Genomic DNA, 27,981 nt, shown 5'->3' on the forward strand with positions numbered 1-27,981 from the left:
TTTGTGTTTCTGTGTGCTTGTGCTTTTGGCTAATTTTGCCTTTTTCTCAGCATGTCGTCGAGCAGCTTTACTGTCACCAAGTTAAGTACCATCTTATTGTGGGGTTTTTATGTTAAGTTTGGCTGTTTCGGCCCGTATATTCATATTATACGTGGTTGTTGGTATGGCCTTGTGGCGATATTGATCAGCCATGTCGACACGTGGTCGCCCATCAGCTTGTTCTGTTTGGGGCTTCTCTTTGTACGTTTACGTTACTTATCGTTATCCCCCTAGGATTCATCCTGATGGCGTTTCCTGGGCGGGTTGTTTCGGTGTTTCTCTATGTTAATTTTGTTGAACCGCATATTGGGGTTCCTTCATTAGGGTTCCCGTCATTTTCCCGCTTAGGTTTCTCCCCAGGATGTTTTCCTTCTGACAGTTTTAGCTATAATTATTATATTGTGATGTGCTGGTGCTTTTAATCCAGGTGTTTTATTGCTTTGATTATGTTCCTACGGTGGAGCATCAGAGTGCAGTTTATTATTTTACTCCTGTCGCTCCTCTCGGTTAGGCTATGCGCCTTGCACAAGCACAAGATTAATTATTGTTTTATATATATATATTATTCTTAGTGATGGTGATTTATTTTTATCTGGTTACTTCGGTTGTGTGGGGTTCCCCTAGCCTGCCTATGTCACGTTAGGCTTGTATTTTGCATCCTTTGGCCTCCCGCTCTCCCTTTCACCCTGAGTTAGGTTAGGTGTGAGGAGGGGATCAGCAGGTAGAGAGAATTTCTGTTGTTGTTCCTTCCACTGGCCGTTGTTTGGGTTGTAGAGTGAGACCCCATTGTCCTCCCCCTTCTTTACGGAGAGGTAGAGGCTTTCTTAATGGTGTGTCTCCTCTCTGCTATTATAGCAGCATCCCCCTTTCGTTCGGCTCTGGTTGGTTTTCAGCGGGAATTTCTCTCTGTTGTTTTTCCTCATTCCTCCCTTCCCTTATTCCTCCTGTTAGCCTAGGCTCGCGCGGAGTGTTAACCTAGGCTACGCCTGAGTCTCTGAGCGGCAGCGTTGGGAGCCTTAGGTCGCTATCCCTTCCTTCCCCTTATTCGGAGTAGGCTATGACCTTCCACTGCTGGTATTAATTTACTTGGCGTGGTGTGTGTCTGCAGTCGAGCGGGTGAAGAAATCTTCCCCAGTCTCCTGTTTTCACTTGCTCTGGCCTACTCCACTCCCTACCTCAACCCTTTCCTCCCCCCCTACCGTAGGTCAAGCTCTTTGTCATCTTCTCGTGCGGGTGACGTCAGCTGGTGTTCACTCCGAGTTGTGGTGGAGGGATTCGCTCCCTCCCAGGGCAAGTCCCCGATGGCTTTTTGTTTGGCTCAGTGTCTCGTTAACCCGCTCTCCTAGGATCGAGCAGGTTTCGAACATTCTTAAGGTTATTTGTTCTCAACCTTTTTCCGCGTTCGCTTGTCGTTCGAGATACTTTAGTTGGGTTGACTGGCGCTTACTCCGGCCCTTGTGGTCCTGTGGTGTTTGATAGCCTCACCCTACTATTGTTCTCTAGCGGTTGAGGCTTGGGATCTCCGGAGGGGGTGGTTCCGGACTCCGGAGTATGTGGAATTTTTGAATTGTTAACCAGTTACGTTACCATTCTCTGTATTTTATATATGTTTATACATTTTATTTTGTTCCTGGCAGTTCCTCCATGCGTTGGACACTAATGTTGTTTCTGTATCAAGTCGGTGATCCCTACCCTTGGGTCCTGCCATTTTATTCCCGGCATCCCCTTGCAGTAAGGCCCTCAATGACTCAGCTCTATCATTTCCGCCGGGTATTCCGGTGGTCGGAGAGCTTCTTGCTTACCACTATATTTAAGTTACTTGTTTGGGTAGGTCCGTCTCTGACGGGGGTTTTTCTTTCCGCCGGAGTACTCCGATGCATGGTTGAAAATACCTGTGCTTAGTTTAAGTTTCTTAAGTGGTAGGTTCATGTACTTTCACACTTACAGACTGTGCGTTGTGAGAGCCAGGATGCACCGCCACCCTCCATCAACCTACGGGCATGGTGTGCGGACCACGCTGGCTGTATGCGGTCGGTTTGATGTTTTCTGCTCGTCTGGCATCCTACAGCGGGTGTGAGGTTGCTTAAGCTCTGTGCGGAAGCATCAGAGACGGTCGGTAGCTATTGACTTTCGTTCTTCGCGTTAGTTTCAGTCTGATATGTGGTCATATTGTATGTCATGGCTGCATGTTGCAATATGTTAGCCCTGATTCCCTACTCTCTTTCAGGCTGTGAGTCCTCAGAAGAGGCCCTAGGTATCTCGCGCCCGGGTGGCTGGGTTGAAGGAGGAGCCGTGCCGTCGGGGAAGCCTTACGTCCTCGACGGGAGGTTGAGGGACCTGCTTTACCCCGGCGCCCGGCTCGCTGCGGCCGTACCTGCGGATCTGGCCACGCCCATCATCGAGCAGATCCGGGCCGCGACCCAGCCACCTCAAGAGGACCCCCTGTACGCGGAGGTTTCGGAGGACGTCGCCGCCTTAGATTTGGACCTGGAGCCGATGAACACGGAGCCGGACCAGGGGGTAGGTAGAGAGGTAAGTGAGGCAGCGGGGGCGGGCGCCCTTTTTGATTCCCCATCTTCCTCTGTATCATCATTTTCAGGTTTTGGCAAGTCTTCTATCTTGAGGGACAGGGCTCCCTCTGCTGTCCCAAGCTGAAGTTGAAGGCGTCGTGGAAGGCGGGCTACAAGCCTGCGTCTTCCATCAAACATCTCCCTTTCCCCCACGTCGAAAGGCAAGGTTGCTGAACCTGTGGCCTCCGAGAACAAACCAGTACCTCAGGCAAAGGAGGCGAGTAAGAGGGTGGCCCAGCCCAGCCCTCCTCGCCAGCCTGCCTTTGACCCTGAGGCGTTTGCAGGGATGTTGCTGGAGAGAATCTTTACGGACGTTGAGGCTAAGCTTTCCAGGATTACGGAAAGGCTTCAAAGTCAGGAGACTCTGCTGGCGGATATGGCTCGCTCAGGCGGGGCTGGTCCGCAGTACGAGATCGGTTACTGCTGACCTCCTCCCCTTTCGATGTAGGGAACCCGTGGCGTTTGCTCTTCGTGCTATCCGGCGAGGACATGACCATTGGTCTTGGTACTGGCGTCTGGAGGAACTGGAGTTCTTTACCTGATCTCTTGCCCTATCCAGGCTTCATTAGGCTGACGGAGGGGCTGCAGATGTCACGCTCAGACCAAGGTCCCTAAGGAGCGGTGATCTTCCTAGGGACCAAAGCACAATCTCTTTCTCTTGCGCCTCTCACAGGTGGCGGGCAGACAATACCAAGTTGACCCCCTTCAAGGGCAACTATACCATGTTTTCTTTGGGTGATAAGTTGCCCACTCCCTGCCTGAACAAAGTTGCTTTGGCAACTGCTCAGGCATGCTTCGAAGGCAAACCTTTGCCTCAGCTAAGGGAGACAGACTCTACATCTCTGGTCTTCCCAGGAGGTGAGGAGTTCTGGAAGGTAAATTGGACGCTGATTGCGCATCTTCTCAGTTCAGTGAGCAGCTTCCTAAGCTCCCGGAAGCTCTCCCCTGAGAGAGCGGAGGTTGAGCACGGTGTCGGCTGGGCGGTCCCTAAACTCGCTGTGCTTGACGGAAGCGACCGCCGTCTCCTGTGCAGAGGAGCCTCTGTTTCAGGTTCTGGCTAAATCCCTGTTGGCAGGGTTTCAGTCAGACCTGTACGACTTTATGGTGGCAAAGTTGGACTGCCGCAAATTCATCTTTGCAGATGCCACCATTCGTCATGAGCCTAACAAGCTCATGAAGAGTTCTATCTGGGGACAACCTTCCCAGAGAGCCCGAAGTCGCAAGTGTCAGTGCTGGCCTCCAGGGCCAACCAGGCCTGCGCTCCCGTTGAGGTATCCTCCTTCAAGCGAAAGACCCCGGGGTCAGCGCTCCCAGACTAAGTCTGGGAAACGTTTCAGAAGGCACAAGACCTCAACGCAGGCGGTAGTTCAGGCAGTCCCAGTCTGGTGGGCCAACCCCTCCACCTCAAGAGGCTCAACCCCAACAGTGCGGCTGGTTCAACCCAGCCCAATCCCTTACTGCACCCTAAATGTCTGCCATGGCGTACAACCCTACCTATGAGGCCGTAGGGTCTTTTCGACCCCCTTAATAGAAACATGAGGTAAGTGAGCTATACAGAAATGAGCTGGATCTGCCTCTCAGGGAGAAAAACTGGCCTTGATGAGGAAACAAACCTGCTTCCTCCACTGAGACCAGTCGGGTAGGTGGTCGCCTTTACTGGTTCGAGACCAGTGGTCCTTCAGTCATGGGCACACAGCATTGTGTCCAAGGTCTGGGTTGAGCTAGGTCAAGTCCCCCCTCCCCTGACCAGATTTTGCAACACCCTCCAAAGCCCTGGTTTTGTGGCGGAGCTTCTCAGCAAGACAGCAATAAAGAAAGTAAGGCACCTCAAATTTCAAGGCAGACTGTTCACTGTCCCAAAGAAAGATTCCGGTCAGCAAAGAGTGATTCTAGATCTCTGCGTCCAAGATCTTTACATAAATCATGACAAATTTACATGCTTATGAGTGGCTCAAATCGCACTCTACTGCGCGTGGAGCCATCACCACCTCTATCGATCTTTCCAGGCTTACTATCACGTCCCGGTTGCGTGGAACTCTCCTTCTGGTTTCCAGACTTGGGAAACAAGCCTACTCCTTCAAGGTCATGCCTTTCGGTCTCAATATAGCCCCCAGGATTTTTACAAAGCTGGCGGAAACAGTTGTTCAGCAGCTTCGGTCCCGGGGGATCTCCTTGGCAGCATACCTGGACGATTGGATAATCTGGGCTCAACAGTACAAAAATTGCGGGGCTACAGCCATAGTGATCAAGTTCCTGGGATCGTTGGGTTTTCCAGTTGAACAGGAGAAGTCGCCTGACTCCGAGTCCCGGTTTCAGTGGCTGGGTCTCAGTGGGACCTGTCCTGCGTACAGACCCTCCTCCCGCCGTCCAAGCGGAAGGAAGTGCGCCGCTTACCGGAAATCCAGGTCTCAAGACAAATTCTGAGCTCCTTCAGTGACAGACCTGGACATCTTAGCGAAATTAAAGACATAAACAGAGTGTGGCGGAGACAAGCCAATGTCAAGCTCAGAGACAGGGTCTCTTCAATTCATGGATCTTGAAGGCAGGCTTGGCCATGGTCCACAGTCAGGGCCTGTCGAAGTCGGTCCCTTCAATTTCCCCCTCAGCTCTGGTAATCCACACAGACCTTCGTGCTTGGCTGGGAGGTACTCATCAAAACAAAAAGTACAGGGGACATGGTCTACAATATTTCAACAGTTCCATATAAACACCTTGGAAGCTATGGCAGTGTTTCTAACCCTAAAGAAACTCCGCCCCGCCAGCCGGATTCACATCAGGCTGGTGTTGGACAGCGCCGTGGTGGTTCATTGCATCAACAGGGGCGGCTCCAAGTCAGGTCGCGTAAATCAGGTGATGATAGCTATCTTCTCACTGGCGAGCCAAATACGGCTGGCATCCTGTCAGCCACCCACCTAACCCGAGTGCGGAGCGTGTTGGCGGATTCCCTGTCCAGGACTACTCCGTTGGAAGCGGAGTGTGGTCTCTGGACGGAAGAATCGTCCAATTGGATTGCCGCGCCCGGATTCCGGGACTCCAAGTGGATCTGTTAAGCTACGGGGTAATCACAAGCTTCCCTGTTATGCTGGCTCCCAACCTGGACCCCATGCCTTCGCCACGGACGCGATGACCATAGATTGGAACAATTGGGAGAGGATCTACTTGTTTCCCCCAATAAATATGTTGTTGAAAGTACTGCACAAACTCAGGTCATTCAAGGGCCAACTAGCTCTGGTAGCTCCCTACTGGCCGAAGAGCAACTGGTTCCCTCTGCTTCAGGAGCTCAAGTTGCGGTGTCATCAGATGCAAACCCAGACGGCCAAGTAGTACAAACCAAGACTGTGTCAACACAGCCAAAATTCAGAATGCCTGGCTTTATGGACTTTATAAAGTTTCTTGCGGCAAAATGGAGCCAAACATTGATCCGTTAACACTCTGTTTCTAGAATCTGATAAGAGGGATTCTACGCTCAGGCAATATGATTCAGCAGTCAAAAAATTAGCATCCTTTTTGAAGGCATCTGAAGCTCAAACTATGACTACTAACCTAGCGGTTACTTTCTTTAGATCATTGTTTGAAAAAGGCCTAGCCCCGGCCACTATTACTACAGCTAAATCAGCCTTAAAGAAGGTATTTTTGTATGGTTTTAAAATTGACCTTACAGATTCATACTTTTCATCCATCCCTAGAGCATGCGCTCGTTTGAGGCCGGTAACACGCCCACATTCTGTTACCTGGTTCCTCAACGATGTTCTGAAATTAGCCTCTGATATTAATAACTCACAATGCTCTTATTTGGATCTGTTAAGGAAGACCTTGTTTCTGATTAGCTTGGCTTCCAGGTGCCAGAATTTCCAGAGCTATCGGCTCTCAAGCTAGAATTGATGATCATGCTGAGTTTCCTCCGATCGGAGAAGTCCTCCTTTCCACTGATCATAGGTTCCTAGCTAAAAATGAAGACCCTCAGGACAGGTGGTCCCCTGGAAGGTGGTGCCTCTTCACAGAACCAGTCCTTATGTCAGTCTATACCTTAAGATCTTACCTACAAAGAACTCCACAGTGTAAGTCGGGTCCTCTTTTATAAGGGAAAAAGGTGGAACTCTTTTAGATTGAACCTTTATAAGACAGCAAATTCTGTATTTTATTAAACAAGCCAGCTTGGATTCAGTCCTAAGGTTCGCGATATCCATCCTCCAGACACCAGAGGTATACGGGATGGAAATCACCTCTAGTGTTTAAACGCCACTATTTAAAATCACTCGAAGCCCTGAAATTTTCTACAGTGGCTGTGGGGAGTGTCATTTCCCCACCTTAATTATCCTTAATCCCTTTCCCCCCCCCCGCCCGCCTGCCTCATTTATTTCTCTGCCTGTTCTCCTGGATCAATCATGCCCTCCTGCCTTGCTCCTCATAATTGATGATAATGTGCCATTATTATTATTTGTCTTGGTGATTGTGTTTTGATGTGCTGTGTATTTAAATTTAGCCTAGAGGTACTTGAGCTGTTTTTATTTTGCTTCATGTACCTCACATTTTGATGATCTGTTTTGCATTGATGAGATATCATAATTCAGAGAAGTAGTGCGGTGTCATAGTGTGACACGGTGGGTATGAAGACTACTGACGTTTACGCTGCCTGGGAATTAGGGTAGGCCTGTCACCTGCTATACCAAGTAGACAGACATACAGAACTACAAGCATTTAATATCAAAATAGAGCACAATAAACAAATCACAATCATCAACACATACATCCCTCCCAGAATATTCACCTGGTTTACTAGCAACTTCTGAATTAGATTGCATGTTGAATACCTCCCAGATATACTTCTGGGGAGGAGATTTCAATGCCAAACACCTGACGGGTACGCCCACCAAGACATCACACAAAAGAGGCACAGACATCTCAACACAATTAGACCAGCTATACATACTAAACAACACAGATACGCACACACACATACCACACCAAGCCAACTTTAGTCTCACTTCCCCAGACATAACATTTTGCTCACCCAACATAACATCAATCACATGGAAAACACAACAGACCTATCATCAGACCACCTTCTATTTTTAATAACACTTCTCACAACCACACCATCCCTAACTGGCGCTGCCTGGGATGAGTACTTGAAACCACTGAGGCTCATTTCCGGGAGCTAAACACACACACATAACATCATCACAGACACTAAACAATACAACAATACAATTCAACGACATAATAAATAATGCAGAGATAAAAGGTAAATAAGAAAACACTACAACCCAAACTTCACGCCTGACATAAACAGACTCATAACAGAACGAAACAATTTAAGAAATACACCAACCTCTACACACACAAATCACAACAAATCATACATGATTTAAACACAGAAATAAACACCAAATTAACTCAAAACAGACAGAGAACTGGCAAACTTTTTCAGAGTACACTAGACTACAGAACTAACCCATCCAAACTACACAGAACTATCAACAGTCTCATTAATTCAAACAGTGGGAACACTCAAGTCACGCCTCAATCACCACATCTGACAAGATCCCTTCACGCAAACTACAAGCCAACATCTTAATAAACCACTACACAAAAAATCAGCCACCTACGCAAATACAAAGAAGACAGACACATCTACAGACGCAAACAACAGTTTATTAGATTACACAGTAATATTTTAGGCTACAACAGAAGACACTGCTAGAATCATTAAACAACCACAAAACTAAGCCAGCCATGGGCATCGATAACATTTCAAACATTCACTTAAAACATCTAGGTCCCCATGGCACACAAACACTGACAAACATAGCCAACTATTCACGCACACTGCATTATACCACACATTTGGAAACTGGGGAAAATAATAGCACTTCTAAAACCAAACAAAACACCTACACAAGCATCTTCATACAGACCTATAACTTTTACTCTGCACACCATCAAAAGTAATAGAACGCCTCATCTTACGCAAACCACACCACACATACCACTGTCACCCACTCAACATGGCTACAGACCACACTCCACAACAACACTACTCGCAACACTTACACAAAAATACAAGATGGCATTAACTCAGACGCCCACCACAAAAACACTGCTAATCACAATAGACATCATTAAAGCCTTTGACGCCATCTCTAGACCACTTCTCATCAACAAAGTTTACAACACCACACTACACAACAACACCGTAAACAATTGCTTACTTAACAGACGACAAGCATTTGTACACTACAATGGCGAGTTATCCTAAATCAGAAACTTCCCGAACGGCGTCCACAAGGCTCCGTCCTAAAGCCCAACACTTTTTAACCTGTTCATGCATGACATACCAACACCACCTAACAACATATACATCTCTCCTCATATGCAGACGATCTAACAATCCATATCAATACATGCAGACAAAATGTATATCCACACAAGTACAGACTTACATAACACAACTTGAAAACTGGCTCACACAAAACAGATTACAGGTAGCACCAACAAAATCCACAAGTACACTACTCACAAGTCACAACAAAGAACATCAGTACAGACCCACAGCAACGCTGAACAACACCACAATTCACACGAAACAAAAATCCTAGGAGTCACATACAACACTTCAATGTCATTTTGCTCCACATGTCGGTAACATCATCAAGAAATGCAGACCTAGACTAAATGCACTAAGATCACTAACAGGCACAACATTTGGACAACAAAAAAGAAACGCTCATCACAGTATACAAACAATACATCCGCTCCATAATAAACTACGCCAGCCCAGCCTGGCACCCTGCCATATCCAACACACAACTAAACAAACTACAAATAATACAAAACACAGCTCTTTAGAATCATCCTTGGCAGTACACAATCCACACCAATAAGAACACTTACACGCAAAGCAAGATTCTCACCATCAGGCAACACTTGAATGAGAGGCACACAATTCTTGGCATCAGTCATAAACAACACAAACAGCCCATGTATACCTTCACGACCACCATTCCTCCAAACACACACAGGCAAATAGCGAATACCACGCAGACACTATGCAAATAGTCTTGAATTCTATACCACCACCCACAAACATCACACAAACAAAAAGCACATCCATACTCACCTCACCAGACAAGCACTTAATCAACCTTCCCAACAACAAAATACTCGGCACCCCCACCCAACATAAGCAGCACAGAAACACAGCTCTCAAGATTGGAGAGAGTACACCTGACTCGACTTTGCTGTGGTCATCACCAATCACTAAACACCTACAAACACCGCAGGACAACACTCCAAACAGACATATGTCCACTCTGCCAGTTAGTCCCCACACAATTACACATCTCTTGGGTAGATTGCCCCTAACTTGGCAGCCCTAGACAACAACACAACATCCACACTACCACACAGTTATGGTCGGATCCAGTAAGCGTGGTGTCCTTCTTGCGCGGTACAGGCTTCCTGGCATAACAGAGTCTGGGAACCACAACAACAACAACAACATGATATTCCTTGGGTATGCCATACAACACTTCAATGTCATTTGCTCCACATGTCAGTAACATCATCAAGAAACCCCAAATTCCCAATGGGTCCCCCTTACTGTTAACTATTCTTGAAGGGGTTTTACCACACCCAAAACCCCGATTCCCAACGGGTCCCCTTTACCATCGGCTACAGTTCTAAGGTAATTTACAGCTTAATTACAGCTGAGCGACAAAATATTACTTTAAATTCTTGTTCAGCAGGTAAAGTTCTTTAGAAAAATGTCAACTGTCATAGCCTAGCTCACCACAGACAGCCAGCTTAGATCTACCTCTTGGCTTAATTTAACAGGGGTGCATCCTAACCCCACCTTCGGTTAACCTTATGAATGCTAGGGAATTATGCCTCAACCTGGAAGAGGAACTTCACCCTTCCATAACACACATGAAATCGGGTATTATTTTATAAGTTGCCAAGACATGATACGAAACTGTAACCTACATTTTTGAAAAGAGCTTTTCGTTCTCGTTGTTTTGAACCCCTAAACCCTATGCGCAAATGACAAAAAATTAATCAAATTACAACTTAAAAGGCAAGACAATAACCTCCCCCCCTGCCCACCTCCAAAGCTAATATAGCAAAACTGTAACCAGTCAACACCTGTATGTTAGGTTAGGTTAGGTTGGTATTTTTAGGTTCTTTTAGTGCCCTATCATTTCCTGACCCTTTTTGCATGAAAAACCGAAAATAGTTTTTCATGCAAAAATAGCTCGCTGGAGTTTTATTGGCAACTTATAAAATTTTACCTGGAATCGCGCAACACAAAGCATGTTTTTCCTAATGATTAGCCTATGTTTCAGTATGTACAGACTTACATAACACAACTTGAAAACTGGCTCACACAAAACAGATTACAGGTAGCACCAACAAAATCCACAAGTACACTACTCACTAGTCACAACAAAGAACATCAGTACAGACCCACAGCAACGCTGAACAACACCACAATTCCACACACACACGAAACAAAAATCCTAGGAGTCACATACAACACTTCAGTGTCATTTGCTCCACATGTCAGTAACATCATCAAGAAATGCAGACCTAGACTAAATGCACTAAGATCACTAACAGGCACAACATTTGGACAACAAAAAGAAACGCTCATCACAGTATACAAACAATACATCCGCTCCATAATAAACTACGCCAGCCCAGCCTGGCACCCTGCCATATCCAACACACAACTAAACAAACTACAAATAATACAAAACACAGCTCTTAGAATCATCCTTGGCAGTACACAATCCACACCAATAGAACACTTACACGCCGAAACCAAGATTCTCAACATCAGGCAACACTTAGACATGAGAGGCACACAATTCTTGGCATCGGTCATAAACAACACAAACAGCCCATGCTATTACCTTCACAACCACCCTCCAACACAGGCAAATAGCGAATACACCACACAGACACTATACAAATATCTTGAATTCTATACCACCACCTACAAACATCACACAAAACAAAAAGCACATCCATACTCACCTCACCAGACAAGCACTTAATAACCTTCCCAACAACAAAATACTCAGCATCCCCCACCCAACATAAGCAGCACAGAAACACAGCTCTCAAGATTGGAGAGAGTACACCTGACTCGACTTCGCTGTGGTCATCACCAATCACTAAACACCTACAAACACCGCATAGACAACACCCAAACAGACATATGTCCACTCTACCAAGTTAGTCCCCACACAATTACACATCTCTTAGTAGATTGCCCTAACTTGGCAGCCCTTAGACAACAACACAACATCCACACTACCACACAGTTATGGTCGGATCCAGTAAGCGTGGTGTCCTTCTTGCGCGGTGCAGGCTTCCTGGCATAACAGTCTGGGGAACCACAACAACAACAACAGTAATTTTTTTTTAAATCTCAATTGTAGCCTACTGCATTAGGCTATAAAGTATATGCCTACATTTTTATACAGGAAACACATACACACACACACACACACACAAAACACAGTGGTTAGAAATAATTTAAATGCAAGAGATGCAGTTAACCTAACCTAGGCTGCTACTGCTTAACTAGCCTATAGGCTAGGCTTGGCCAACTTTCAAAGCCAGTTAGCCTCAGCATAATCCCTTATTAACTTTATCATGCTCCCTACATAAATAATAATTCTTGACCATAGTTCTGCAGTGACCTAGACTATGGCAATTGACATTTTCGTTATTTTACTTGCTTTACAAGAATTTACAGTAATATTTTGTCGGCCAGCTGTAACTAATCTGTAAATGACCTTTGAAGACTACGCTACCAACGGAGTAGATCTAAGCCAGCATTCCGTGGTGAGCCTCCCACCCGCCTCCATAGCCAATACGGCAAAATTAGGTAATTCTAAGTACTAGCTCCGCGCCTGTGTTTACCTTGGAAACTGGTTTTTCCTAAACTTTTAGGGCTTCTGATACTGGTGGTGGATTTGTTTGTTGTCGGCCAACTGTTATTTGCCCCCTAACTCTACTCAACAGTAAAGAGGGACTGTGGGAATTCGGGGTTTTGGGTGGGGGAGAACGCAGAAATGGAGCGCATATGTTTATGTTGGGGAGGCACCCTCTGGAGGGGAAAAGCGAGAGGGAGCCATTCGCCAACAGGAGGGAGTTAAATGCATTTCGCAGTATTTAGTACTGGCCTCGGGGGGCATGGAATGTCCCTTCGCTGTGTTTAGTACTGGCCCCGGGGGGTACCCATACGTTAACAAGTTATTGCACTTGCCGGACGGAATAACAATCGTTCCAGACAGACATACCCTTGCTCTGTCGCATTCGTGTCGTTTCAGCTGTAAGCACGTTTACGTGCAAAATGGGTGCTGTGTTTAGTACCAGCCCCTTGGGGATATACGTAAAACATGAAATAATAATGGTAAATACCATAAACATAACGTCTTACATTGTTTTGGAGGTATTTCTAAGTAATAGAGACACCGTGGGTATTTGGCGAGAAATGGCAGTTTCTCACAGTATTTTGGTTGCTTACTTACAATTCAACGTTATTTTTTGGCGGTCGGTTGTAATTAACCTGTAATTGTCCCCTGAAGTCCATCCAACAAGGGGTTTCCTAACGTGATCTTCACAAGACAGAGCGCGGCTACGTCTGTTTCGAATGGTTCATATCCCATCCGGCAAGTGCAGTACCTTGGAAACTGGGTTTTTTCAACACTTTTAGGGCTTCTGATACTGGCGGTGCATTTGTTTGTTGTCGGCCAAATGGAATGTCCCTTCGCCGTGTTTAGTACTGGCCCGGGGGGGTGGGGGGAGTTACCCATACGTTAACAAGCTACTGCACTTGCCAGACGGGATATGAACCGTTCGAAACAGACGTACCCTGCTCTGTCTCGTGAAGATCGCGTATGGAAACCCTGGATTCCCATCGGGGTCCCCCTTACCGTAGGGTAGAGTTCAAAGGGAAATTGTAAGTAAATTACAGCCGACCGCCAAAAATTTACGTTAAATTGTTAATAAGCATCCAAAATACTATAAGAAACTGCCATTTCTCGCTAAATACCCGCCGTGTACCTATAACTTAGTTCTGCCAAACCCCTTGTTGGATGGACTTCAAGGGTTAATTACAGGTTAATTACATTCGTGTGACAAAAACTGAAAATAAATCCATAATTAGCAACCAAATACTGTAGAAAAAGTCAAGTTCGAAGGAAATCACTGCCGCGGAGCTACTACTTAGGCCTACCCAAAATTGTAACCAGTAAACACCCCTAGGGTACCCACCCCCTCCATAGATAATATGGCAAAATTGTAACCAGTAAACATCCCTAGGGTACCCCCACCCCCCTCCATAGCTTATGCGGCAAAATTGTAACCAGAAAACGTCCCTAAAAATACCAACCTAACGCACCCTAGGGGTGTTTACTGGTTACAATTTTGCCGTATTAGCTATGTGGGGGGGGGGGGTCGCCACGGAATGCCGGCTTAGATCTACCCCATCGGCAGTGTAGTCTTCAAAGGTCAATTACAGTTTAGTTACAGCCGGCCGACAAAATATTACTTTAAATTATTGTAAAGCACGTAAAATAACATTGGAAAACGTCAATTGCCACCGCGGAACTACGGCTTAGAAATATCCTAACCTAAGGTAAGTCATTCCAAATGATCTTCACAGCCGGCTACTTGTATCAGGTCATTATTTGCTTCAATGTCATTTATAAACTGAAAAATACACTTTAATCAACATTATACTCACATTATAAGTAAACTTGGATGCAATAAACGCCGGCTTTAGTTCATATAACACGGGAAAACGAAAAGTGAAACTAAACGATATTGCCACCGGCACTTCCGTCACCCGGTTCGTGGCTTCCTGCTCGAGTGACAACATTGCCATACCTGCGGCAAATGTTCTACCTACGTGGAACTGTCATTCCCTGATATATTCTAAATACATACACAAAAATATATATATATATATATATATATATATATATATATATATATATATATATATATATTAATTATCTTAAGTATTTAATATGCTATAAAACAATATTATCATTTCATGAATATCTTGAGTTGATGAGGTTTCCTAAACCCTACGGCTGGTAACAATGTCTAGGAAAATCTCATGAAAACGGGAGTAGAAGATAATAAATAACAAAGAAAACTAATATTTACAACAGGCACTGACTTAATAATCACACTAAGTTTAAGACACTACAGTATTACAAAATTATTTAATGGGCATGCGGTCTTACGTTAATCACATGTTTAACTTTTGACCGCAGCTGAGTATGAACTTATCCACATAAAATTTAAAAAAAGACAGAAAACTGAAATCTCATATTTTCTTGAACGAAGGTAATGAAAATCTCTTAAAATAAAAAGGTCAGCTCTAATGTATATTTTATAAAAATCTCCCAGTGACGACGTAAATTTCTTACCGTAGTGTTTAGGATTAAAATATTATTAGGATTCCTTCATTATTTCCAGCGAACGTTGGAGAATGTTGCAAAAGCCACCGGTAGCTTGGCAGGCCCGTACCCAGAGTTTTTTTTTTTTATGGGGAGGGGTCGTTTTTCCCAAAACTGGACCGTTTCTTCTATATATGTATATAGGTATATACAAGATGAAATACTTGAAAACGTTACTTTAGTTATATTAAGAAGAAAAACTGGGCATGCAGCCTATGCCCTTCTACCCGATTAGATGTTATTCAAAGTACTGACTTTGGTTAACAGAATTTTACTTATAATGTTGAAAGTTTGCACTGAAATTAAAAAATATTTTTTCAGTTTTATTGATTGATTCATTTAATATGTTAACAATAACAAATACTGCAACATGCATATTACTTTATTTGTTGTTATGTTATATACTTTGACTTAACAAAAGGCAATACTTAATAAATATTCTAAAGAGTATGCATGTGATGCAATGAAAAAAAAAAAATTAAAAATAAAAAGGAGAAACTGCAATTACTATGTATAGTTATATATGAAAATTTTCAAACGCACGCTACAAATAAAAATATAAAATGTATGCAGACTTCAAATATTTGTACAAATAATAAACTACAAACACAAATAATATGTAGCAATGATGTAGGATGAAAGGAATTTCCTTTAATATGTTGGCTATATGATTACATAGTTCCTTAATGAAAGAAGGGTAATTAACACGTTCTTTTATGCTCAAAAACAACGAAACACTAAAGCTCATGTGAAAACAGATGTAAGCTCTAGTCGTTTTGGGTGAAGCTTAGAAGTAATATCCACAGCTTTATCCAAATCAATCGGCATGTTGTAATTATAAAAGAAGACTTGCCAAAAAAAAAAGATTGTTATTTATTACTTTATAAGTACAGTTCAATGAAAAGGATAGTCACAGAAAATATGGCCCTCCAGAAATTTTTGGGGGGTCGTTCGGCACACCCCCGCCCCGGCCCTCGGTACAGGAAGTTGGTAACATCAGACGCACACCGTGATTGGAATTGAAGTATAGGCCTAAGGTGGCAAAGAGAGCATTATAAAAATGCAAAACTTATTAAAGTATGGAGATAACAATCTACATGTGTTCAGGGGGAAGTAGGAAAGGAAGATCTGTCAAGGACTGAATAAATTTTGTGAAAGGAGTACTGGAAAAGCAGGTGAATTGCGCAATGTGTATGGCAGGGGTTTAAAATACTGCTGACGAGCTTAGTGACAATTGTAAAAGCCTGCACAGTGGGTTAACCTATGATTCAGATATGATTCAGCAGGTAACGTACAGTATATATGTGGAGCCACCAAGTCAGGGGAAACAGTCTAATTTAGGAAATCGTACATGCGCACACACATATACACACATATACATATAGGCCTGATGTATATCACAGTCATTACAAAATAAATTAAGAAATCGATAAGAGAATACTAGTCTCCATCATCTGAATCTTCTTAATATAAAAAAAAACAAGTAACAATATAAATACACAGATGAATAAATAGTTAAATAAACAGACTCTGAGAGAGAGAGAGAGAGAGAGAGAGAGAGAGAGAGAGAGAGAGAGAGAGAGAGAGTATTTGTGTAAATTAAGAAGAAAAGAGAGAGAGAGAGAGAGAGAGAGAGAGAGAGAGAGAGAGAGAGAGAGAGAGAGTATTTGTACGCATAAAGAAGAAATCATAAATTAAACTAAATTAAAGAAAACTTCTCATAAAACCACAATGAAGATTTCACTTGACTGAGAGAGAGAGAGAGAGAGAGAGAGAGAGAGAGAGAGAGAGAGAGAGAGAGAGAGAGAGAGAGAGAGAGAGTCTACTAAATAACTCCTGCATTAGTTACATCCGCTGTCTACTGTACGGGACTCTTCCTCTGACTCAGATCCCGTGAGTCTCTTCAAGAAATTACAGTCACCTTTTATTTAGTGCAGAGGCCGACGGGAGAGGCAACCATTTGCTCTTAGGTAGCCGAGATCCGAGGAAAACTATAAATGAAAACAGGGTAGCAATTGGTATGTTCAGAAGATGGAATAGTGTGCAAAAGTTTGTGGTACTATACAAGATTTTGTAAGTGTTAGACACTTACCACTGCGTGGATAATAATAATAATAATAATAATAATAATAATAATAATAATAATAATAATAATAATAATAATAATAATAATAATAATAATAGGTCGATTCTTTTAAATATAGTCAATACTCTTGAAGTGGCTGGTTGGTTTCCCTAAGTTTTTTTCATTTATATGTACTGTTTTGTGTGTATAATATATATATATATATGTATATATATATATATATACATATATACATATATACATATATATATATTATATATATGTATATATATATATATATATATATATATATATATATATATATATATATATATATATATATATATATATATATATATATATATATATATATATATATATATATATATATATAAATGAAGTGAACTTAGGGAAACCAGCCTCTTCTTGAATATATACATACATATATATATATATATATATATATATATATATATATATATATATATATATATATATATATATATATATATATATATATATGTGTGTGTGTGTGTGTGTGTATGTGTGTTTATTTAACTCGAATAAGCAGCATCTGAAAATATATTTTCAATGAAGATATAACAAGACCATTAGTTTCCTTTTTCAGACCCAATAATAATAATAATAATAATAATAATAATAATAATAATAATAATAATAATAAGCTACACAAGTCACCCACTTTGTCACCAAATGTTTTGTTTACGTGACAAGCTTCAGTCCTGACTTTGCAAAAGGAAACATGAATCACCGTTTCGTGAGAAAAGGGCATTTGTGGCATTTCCTTTCGGATTCTGCTAAACGGATGGGAATGAATTAGTCTTCACAAATTATTTAACATAAAATATTAAAAGTATATAAGCAAAACATGAGAAAAAGGAACAAAGTATAGCCTACCGAGCAATAATCGAAGGCAAAGATCGAGTGACACTTCAAGCCTACTTTCGCAAATATTTTTGTGTTCCCCCTAGAGGTGCGCATGTTGGTTGAATATATAGAAAATAATGGCTAACTCTTACCAGATGCGTGAATGATTGTAATAACCACACTGACCTCTTAACTTTCGAATTCTTCACACTTTTTGATGCGCAAGAGTAGTGAGAAATTCTGACGACTATAACAGGATTCAAACCAGCACCCAGAGAATTAGAACGAGGTCGCATTACCGACCTGACCACGAGTGTGTATACTATATATATATATATATATATATATATATATATATATATATATATATATATATATATACATTACCACAAGTGAAAAATAAGAAACAGGGTGTAGGTCTGACCAGTTTCGACTTTATTTCAAGCCATTGACGAAGGACTGATACAGAGTATGAGAAGTCACAAATATATATACTACAAGAACAGTACTGACGAACATACACAACCGTTAGAGACTACATATCCCCACTCAGGCCAGTGTCGAGGTAGGAGTGGCCTTTAAAACTCATTTGGCTAAAAATCACAATATACTCTCAGGGGACAATGCTGATAAACAAACCATACGCCTCCTCAGATCCACACCTGACAGGTGTCACGGAGGCAGAGTTGGAAACTCATTAACCTTACTACCCTCGTACTGTGTTTACAAATATGATAATCCTATTTTCATACATCTCTACTGCCTACCTTAAAGTTTAAACAATTTACAAATTTCTTTTGATATTAAAGAATCAAGTTTATACATCCCTTGACTGATATTCATATTATGGTTGTAACTTTCTTTTATAAAGCTAGATTCAATGATATTCCTTTCCAGTGCATTATTAGAATATACAATCCTTTTTGCCCCTTCCCATGTTAGTGAGAACAATCATGCTATCAACTGGGAAGGGGCAAAAAGGATTGTATATTCTAACCATGCAGTGGAAAGGAATATCATTGACTCTAGCTTTATAAAAGAAAGTTACAACCATAATATGAATATCAGTCAAGGGATGTATAAACTTGATCCTTTAATATCAGAAGAAATTTGTAAATTGTTTAAACTTTAAGGTAGGCAGTAGAGATGTATGAAAATAGGATTATCATATTTGTAAACACAGTACGAGGGTAGTAGTGTTAATGAGTTTCCAAACTCCGCCTCCGTGACACCTGTCAGGTGTGGATCTGAGGAGGCGTATGGTTTGTTTATCAGCATTGTCCCCTGAGAGTATATTGTGATTTTTAGCCAAATGAGTTTTAAAGGCCACTCCTACCTCGACACTGGCCTGAGTGGGGATATGTAGTCTCTAACGGTTGTGTATGTTCGTCAGTACTGTTCTTGTAGTATATATATTTGTGACTTCTCATACTCTGTATCAGTCCTTCGTCAATGGCTTGGAAATAAAGTCGAAACCGGTCAGGACCTACACCTCGTTTCTTATTTTTCACCTGTGGTAATGTGTGATCAATGAATCACGTACAAAAGTGATAATATATATATATATATATATATATATATATATATATATATATATATATATAATCCTCATTATATAAATGTGTCTTATTATAAAATTTTCGAGGTTATTTAGTTACAGCGTACTAAAAGACATTTGACCATTGTCGACATAAGGCCAAAACACTGAGTTTGGCCTCATTATGATAATCATGACATTAATATTGATGAGAGCATAATAAACATCAGTTGCCTAACAAGAAATGAACTGTATTTGACCAGAAATTCTACATCTGTTTCCCGTGATTTTAAGAATTGTTTTTGTCACAATTCAAATTGTGCTGCATTATCGGACTCAATACTGAAATATTTTTCTTTTTTTGCAGATTGTCAGGCTATCTTACTATCAAATTTACGGATGAACAGAACCTTTGTATCTTTTAATAACACTGATGGTGTTTACTACAATAGCAATTCTGAGAATGTTTGACTTAGGTATTTCACATCTTAATCGAAAAACACATACTATTATTCGTTGGTACTCGTCGAACTCTTTTTGTTGCAACTTTTAATGGTTTTCCTGTATATTATGCTTCCATAATTTATCAGTTTTTCATTCCAGCTGCTGAGTTGATATATCTTTTATTCATTTCATGTAAAATCTTACATTCTCTTATTTGTTTCAAGTTCCTTTCTTGAATTTCATTAAAAATGAGAAAGAATACGGTTTAAAGGAATGATAGATGTCTCATAATATATCATTTCCTTAAACCCTCTTATTTCATATTAATGAAATTCAAAACACGAACTTGAAACAAATAAAAGAACTTAGGATTTTACATGAAATGAATAAAACATACATCAACTCAGCGTTTACAGTGAAAATTTCTTCACAAATTCAAGGTTTTCAGTGTCTGCATATAAAAAAATAAACCTTAGTTTAAAGAGAATGAGTTTATAGTAACGTCAGAATTTCATGTATTAGTACTGAACGTTATACCTGACAAGGCTAAATGAGAAGTTCAACGAATACAGGCAAGAAAGTTGATTTATATACTATATATTAAACGAAAAGGGAAAAGGCGTGTACGTCACAGATTTTAACAAAACGAGGCAAAAGATGGTTTAGGAGAATATTTGAATTAGTGAGGAAACAAGTAAAAGATGCGCCGAAGTTTCTTCGGCGCAACAGAGTTTTCTGTACAGCGTATAATGCTGTATGAGCCGTGGCCCAAGAAACTTTCGGCCACGGCCCGTGGTGACCTATCCTAAGCGTTACCAGACGCACGATCATGGCTAACTTTAACCTTAAATAAAATAAAAACTACTGCGGCTACAGGGCTGCGATTTGGTATGTTTGATGATTGGAGATTGGATGCTGAACATACCAATTTGCAGCCCTCTAGCCTCAATAGTTTTGAAGATCTAAGGGCGGACAAAAAAGTGCGGACGGACAGACAAAGCCATCTCAATAGTTTTCTTTTACGTAAATCTAAAAATGACAACTTATAAATGGGAATGGTTGAGGTGGACTTCCTAAAAGCCGACGAAGTTCTAATATTCTATGGAAGGAAGAGAGAGAGAGAGAGAGAGAGAGAGAGAGAGAGAGAGAGAGAGAGAGAGAGAGAGAGAGAGACTGGATAGTACGTAGAAACCAACGACCGTATAGGTAAGAACACTGAACCATATAGTATAATTGAATGGCTTATAGTAGCGCTCCTTCATACAAGAATCACTGAAGAGTGAATGCTCCCACTGAATACATATTGCATTCATAGCTAAGCAATCAACCAGATTCGCTTAGGCGGAATAACCCAGCCTTTAAATGCAAACGAAATGACATCAGAACTCGTTCTCCATTTTTTCTACCTTCTGTGTTTCTCTCTCCCTTCCATTCTTTATGCACTCTGCTTCAGTGACCCAGCTGGAAAACGAAATGTGCGCTCTCTTTCTAAAAGGATTTTTTCTTACCCATGATATCTTTTATTTCTTTGAACTGCCGTGGTTTGTTCTCAGTTGGGGGAATATTGCAATCCTCTCTCACGTCTAATAAAGAAAAGGGAAGTTTTATCCTTGCATATTCCTTACCTTTAAGCCACTTCTTTTCTGCGTTATTAAATAAAGGCATTCAATGCAATTTGATGGTGAATTATTGAGGAGAGGTTGCAAATTCATACATTTAAATAAAGACTCGTTCGAAATTTTCCAAGACGTATCATCAGATTCCTGCATCTTGTAGGAAAATACAATCAAATATAAGTAAACTCTTTGTGACAAGAAACAATGCATTAACTGGGATAATAAGGTGGGAATTTTTCTTTTCATGCCACTTCCATGCTTGAGGAAATAAAAAAATAATGCTTTTATTCTCTTAGTCCCTGAAACCTTTCAATATCTTAAAAAATTTTCCCCATTTACTTATAGCAATAATCTCGCAGTATGTCCTTTTGGTACTGAAGGTACAAAAGGCTTTCTTTTGCTCCTGCATTCTTCCCGTAATATCGTTTCCAGTTTTCTTGATGCGTTTTGTATACTTCACTGAACATCAAAGAACAAATCTCCCTTTCTCAAATGGATTCTTTGTTATTACTGATCTCGAAATAATTTATTCATCCCGACCCGACATTCACGAAGATATCGTAAGCTTTTGTGAGAGCGTTGCAAATTCTTTCTCAGCGCATATATTCCAAGAGGGGAAAGAAACCACAAAGCGTTCGGAAGTGGCCCGTTGTGTCCACTCATTCTGGCCCCAGAGGCAAAGTAAACAAACTGGTATTCAGATCCATTCTTTAAGAACATTGCTTGAATATATATAAGATGAAATACATGTAATCGGCAATACAGGCAAACAATTCAAACAGAATAAATCCGCATAAGTTAGATTAAGTCAAAAGAATATTGCCCTTTTAGTTCAAGTAAAGGAAGTTCACATATAATTCATTGGTTCCGCAGTATTTTTACAGAAGAGATAGAATATTGCTTAAAGAAACACTATGAATCTGCATTAATACAGAGAAAAGGTAAATAATATTAATTTAAGGCCATCTCTATATTCTTGTCCCCATTAAGCAAACGATATTCTAGCTTTGTTAGAAGTTATTGTCTACGTCTTCATGAAAATTCATATGATGCGAAAATGGGTGACATATTAAGTGGCACCTAAAAATTCTATTCAATAAATAAAGACCCAACCGACAACATAAAGCAAAGCTTAAATAGCTTCCTTAAGAAAATCAGCCAAGATAGCTCACCAACAAGCTTGCTAAGGTCATTGGTGACTGTGGTCTTGGTTACTGTCAGGTGACTGTAAAGATGCACAAGACTGGCAATCCCTTGCACCCGAGAATATTCAACTAACTTCACCGACACACTGTGTCGTAAACATCCTAAATAAGTTCATCACCACATAATATATCCCCAAGTGATAAGAAGCTGAACTGTAGGTTGAGTTTATAAACATGATAAGGATGGAACCCGCCAGCTTGACAATTGCATCATTGGAAGTCAAAAGCTTGGTTTTCAATGTACCTGTAAATGAGGCAATTGAGATAATCCTCAAAAGGACTTATCATATGGATGCCACTCCCATAGACTTCCCAAACGACACCCGTAGATGTCTTCTTTAGATATGAATAAAGGACTAACCCTTCATGTCTCCTAAGGAAGACTTCTTGCGGCAGGCACTTGGAGTCGTGATGGACTTCCCAATGTGAGCTATATAAGCTAATTCTGGGTTATAAGTTAAATGTGTGGGGGACACCATCACTGGGAGCAACCCCAATGAAGACATCATCCTTCTGTAGACCTGTTTTGGAGGGTACATGGACTTGTGATGCACTTCCTGCTGTGAGTTCTGTTCAACAGTATGTACACTTCAGAAGTTAAGGAGAAGATCATAAGTGCCCATCCTCAACTTGGTTATATGTCAAATATATAATGTACATCTTCACTGCCAGCAACTTATACAAAGACATGACCCTCCTGTCGAAAGCTATCTCTTGTTCCTAGATGTGAACACAGAAAAGAAGAAGGATTAATACAGCACGATAGTTTACAAAAAAAATGAAATAATGTAGGCTGATGCCTGAACACCTGCAGAGAGTGCCCCAACTCCTACACATGCTCTGTCATGGCAACCTCCATAAGAGGAGCTGTTATGCACTGCAGTTCTTGGAAGGCTTTGCATGCAGAATACTAAGTCGGACAGTTTCTTACTCATATGGCACCAGCCTTATGGAAAGTCGTATCCACAAGCAGCTCAATAAGTATACAAACAGCCTGAAAATGACGACCGATAAATTTTTGACGATCATTTTGAAACTGGTTAAACCCTGAATACTTATGATAAAATCCCGAATTTATTCATTCGCAACACCCTGTAGAAGAGAAATTCCCTTTATGCCTGTACGAGCATGGTATGCCTCAGCAGTGGATATTGCGCCATGCTCAAAGCGGTACTCAGAGAGGCACTGTGAAAACAAACCACATGCCATTGTTGCAAAAAGCATAATTCCTGAAATTGTAATTACTGTCTCATCTGACTGTCGTCCTTGCACATCCTAAGGCAATCTAGAATACTTTCTTCCTGCCCACCCCCTTTAGAGACTCATACAAATGACATCGGCGACGAGAACAGCTGCAACAACGATCTCAGCTTCTGCATCGCCCCAAAGGTTTAGTGCAAAGATAGTGATTATGACGCCGCTACGATACATTCTCAATCCATCGTAAATCTCACCATGGCTGTGATCGTAACGTAGCACGATAAGACGAAACGACAGCCATTTGTTCATTTATAAAGTTTCCCGTACTTTCAGGTACTAAGGGAATTTCTTTCCGTTCCTTATTCTGAGGAGACACCACTTTCGTAATAAATACAGGAGAATTCCTAAGTAATGTATTTACTACAAAAAGAATTTTACAGATCTTAAAGTAAACACAGCTGATTCAGTTTTGACCTTCATCGAAACTTGCTTAAAAGAGAACCAAGTAACCATTAACAATAACAACAAAACTAATGATAATAATAATAAAACACAAAGGGGAAGGAGCAAATGAATATAAGATAATGTACCCAACATGATGAAGAAGAAATCTCTCACGGAACTTCCATCAGACACAAGACTGACACACTATATTATAAGAACACCTTAGTTATATGGCTCTTGCAAAGCGGGAACGAGTTCTTTAGACGTCATTAAGTTCATAAAGAAAAATGGAATGTCCTTGGAAGAGGAAGGACAAGAATGAAGAGGAGCTGTTAAGATACCCTTTTGCGAGGGCGAGATCATAACTTTCCCGAAGGTAAATCAGTGGGTAGTGAGCCGTTTTCATAACGCTCCACTGGAACAAGAAAATTAATTCTTGTCTGGGGAAGGGTATGATTAATAGCAGAGAGAGAGAGAGAGAGAGAGAGAGAGAGAGAGAGAGAGAGAGAGAGAGAGAGAGAGAGAGAGATTGGTAGGTACGTATGACACCTTTACATAAGTTTAATAGACAAAGACTTACCTTACGGAACGTACACGCAAAATTCATCTTGTAATAAAAGAATACACCAGATGCTTATAAATATTAAATATTAATCAGTGAAAAGGAAAATCAACTTTTCTTTTTTTTTAATGTTAAAAGTGTCTGTAAATTTATTCTGGGTTATCTCAGTAATTCATACTGCTCAAATATGCACTTTCTTAACACCGTTTACAATTCACGATAATACTGACTACCTCAGCGTACAAGATCAACTCGATTTAATTGCTTCTTAAAAATGGTTATATTTACGTAGTATGAATTACGGAGATCTTTAAGAATGATTTTACAGATACCCTTAACAATATAACGAAAAGATGAATTTCCTTTTAACTGATTAATAATTAATTTTTATTGGCCTCTGATGTCATCTTTTATTATACGTTGCGTTAAAAAAAAGAGGATGGTTAATAACACACATCTCTGAAAAAAAAATGGCAAATTGAGAGATGAGGCCTGAAATCTCAACTTCAGACCTCATCTCTCCATTTGCATTTTACTTTTTCAGAGAAATATTTGTTGTCAACCATCCTCTTTTCTTTTAGTTCTCTTCGCCATATTTACCTTTCCGGTTTCTTTTTTTTTGCCTTCGTTTCTATCATATTTTGATAGACTATCCTATCAACCATCTTGTATATTTGCACACGATCTCTTTGGCCATGCCATTTTACTCACAATATTTTCATTTTTCTTTCTTCTGTTTAAATTCTCTCTCCAAGCAGACACCACGAACCCATCCTAAGCATTGGCTCATTTTTCAAGTGCATCTTCCAGCTCTGGGTCTTTACCCTTAGCGTACTCGACGTCCAAACAGCCAATGCAAATTCCATGCTACATAACAACAAATATCATACGCTTGTATAAGAATCACAGCACTTCATATCACAGAGGAGAGAGGCGTCTCCGGATTATTGCCAGATAAATACAGCATCTGGTGCAAGCACTGTTTCAACGCAATGGATATTGAATAATCCCAATAACCACAGAGAAAAAAGTTCCCCTCGGGAATAACAATGAAAAGGGTTGGTGAGCAGATGTTGTTACAAGGCAGAATGTACTTTAAACATTTCGGCTCAAACACACGCACAAAATCAAACTTGAAGAGACCAGACGGAAAACAGAAATAATTCCTCTGTGACTACTCGTGCATAACAACACTCGATGAGCAGTGAAATTATGTAAAGTCTTTAGCGTGGCAGAGAAGTGGAAGCCTAAAGCGTCCGTCCTCATAAACGATGATGAACCTAAGTACAAAAGGGCTCACCAGAGTAATACCTTCAATGTTACTGACAATTGATAGATAAGTTGTTCATCAAGACCAAGCCATCTGACGGCATCGAATGATCTGAAAAGGAAATTAATTGACCCAATATCCCGGTAGAAAAGAAAATAGGTGATATTCAAATAAAAGGGAAAGCCTCATCATATAAAATCATTAACATATATGAAGTGTTAAAGAATTAACATGGTTGCACAATTACTTGCTCAGAAAGTAGCCCTACTTCAAATACAAAGAAGTAAAAAATGCGCCTTCGTTTCTTCGGCGCAGTCGAGTTTCTGTACAGCCGCTACAGCGTATAATCAAGGCCAACAAAAGTACATCTATCTTTAGGTAGTCTCGGTATAATGCTGTACGAGCCGCGTCCCATGAAACTTTAACCACGATCCCGTGGTGGCATGGCCTATATCGTTGCACGAAGCACGATTATGGCTAACTTTAACCTTAAATAAAATAAAAACTACTGCGGCCAGAGGGCTGCAATTTGGTATGTTTGATGATTGGAGGGTGGATGATCAATATACCAATTTGCAGCCCTCTAGTCTCAGTAGTTTTTAAGATCTGAGGGCGGACAGAAAAGTGCGGACAGAATAAAGTGTGGACAGAATAAAGTGCGGACGGACAGACAAAGCCGGAACAATAGTTTTCTTTTATGGAAAACTAAAAAAGTTGATATTATGGATTTGTACCCATTCAGTTTCTTTATCATTAACGGGCTCCGTTTGATGCTAATTCATCATCCCATATAGGAATACACAAAAAAAAAAAAAAAAAAATACGAGAATCGCAGTTCTAAATTTTTTCAAGTTTGTCAGATGAAGGACTGAACTAAAATATATGAAAATCCAGGGAAAATAAGGTATTTTGCTAATTATACAAATTACATATGGAATTTCATAACTTGTCATACGGATTATTTACCAATAACCGAATACTTCATGTATATAAATGCTTCCTTGTAAATAAAGCAATGCTGTAAGGTTCATCTTAACAACTTATTTTTTTGGTGTTAGTTGGTTTCCATTAAAGCTATATATCACCTGAAGCCTCTATCCGAACCTTTAAAGCATGGATAGCATCATGGAAGAATCTACGAAAAATTTACCAAAGATATCCTCGGGTCCATACGCAATTTTCTTGGTCATTTCACACTTCCCTTGCAAATTGCTCTCAATTAATTTCCCACCATGTATCTCTTTCATGGAGACTTTGCCTCATTAATTCCTGGTGTAACATTGGATATTGATGCCACTTTTTGGTTCACGAATGGCCGTGATAATTCACGAAGGGAATCGTTTCTCTTAACGGCTAAACTTCCAAAGCCTTAGTAAAAATAAGTGTGCTGCCCCATAACAGTCCATTATCCGCCACTAATAGCCTTTCGATTGGAGAAGTTGGGTTGTTTAGGGAGAAGAGTCCAATTCTTTTTTTTTCTTTTGATAAAATCTACATTGCAGAATAAGTGGTTTTCGATACATTGCGTCATTGTTCGGTGGTATCATCAACTATTTCAAGAGGTACTGCCCAAAATTTTATAACAGGACTTCATTGCATATCCTGAAATTGCTTCCAGTAGTTTGGCGAATCTATACGAAATGGTTGCCTGCAATA

General features: G+C 40.8%; 1 long non-coding RNA gene across 1 annotated transcript in view; it reads right to left on the reverse strand.

Annotated features, from left to right (window-relative positions):
* The window catches only part of LOC136843261 (uncharacterized), a 30,100-nt gene extending 15,591 nt beyond the window's left edge, over positions 1 to 14,509 (reverse strand). Inside the window, exon 1 of the long non-coding RNA XR_010854501.1 lies at positions 14,371 to 14,509. This is a non-coding gene — a long non-coding RNA (uncharacterized lncRNA). The remainder of the gene's footprint in view (positions 1 to 14,370) is intronic.
* Positions 14,510 to 27,981: the final 13,472 nt, after the last annotated feature.

The sequence above is a fragment of the Macrobrachium rosenbergii genome, chromosome 11 (assembly GCF_040412425.1).
Source record: "Macrobrachium rosenbergii isolate ZJJX-2024 chromosome 11, ASM4041242v1, whole genome shotgun sequence".
In the NCBI taxonomy this organism is placed as follows: Eukaryota; Metazoa; Arthropoda; class Malacostraca; order Decapoda; family Palaemonidae; genus Macrobrachium; species Macrobrachium rosenbergii.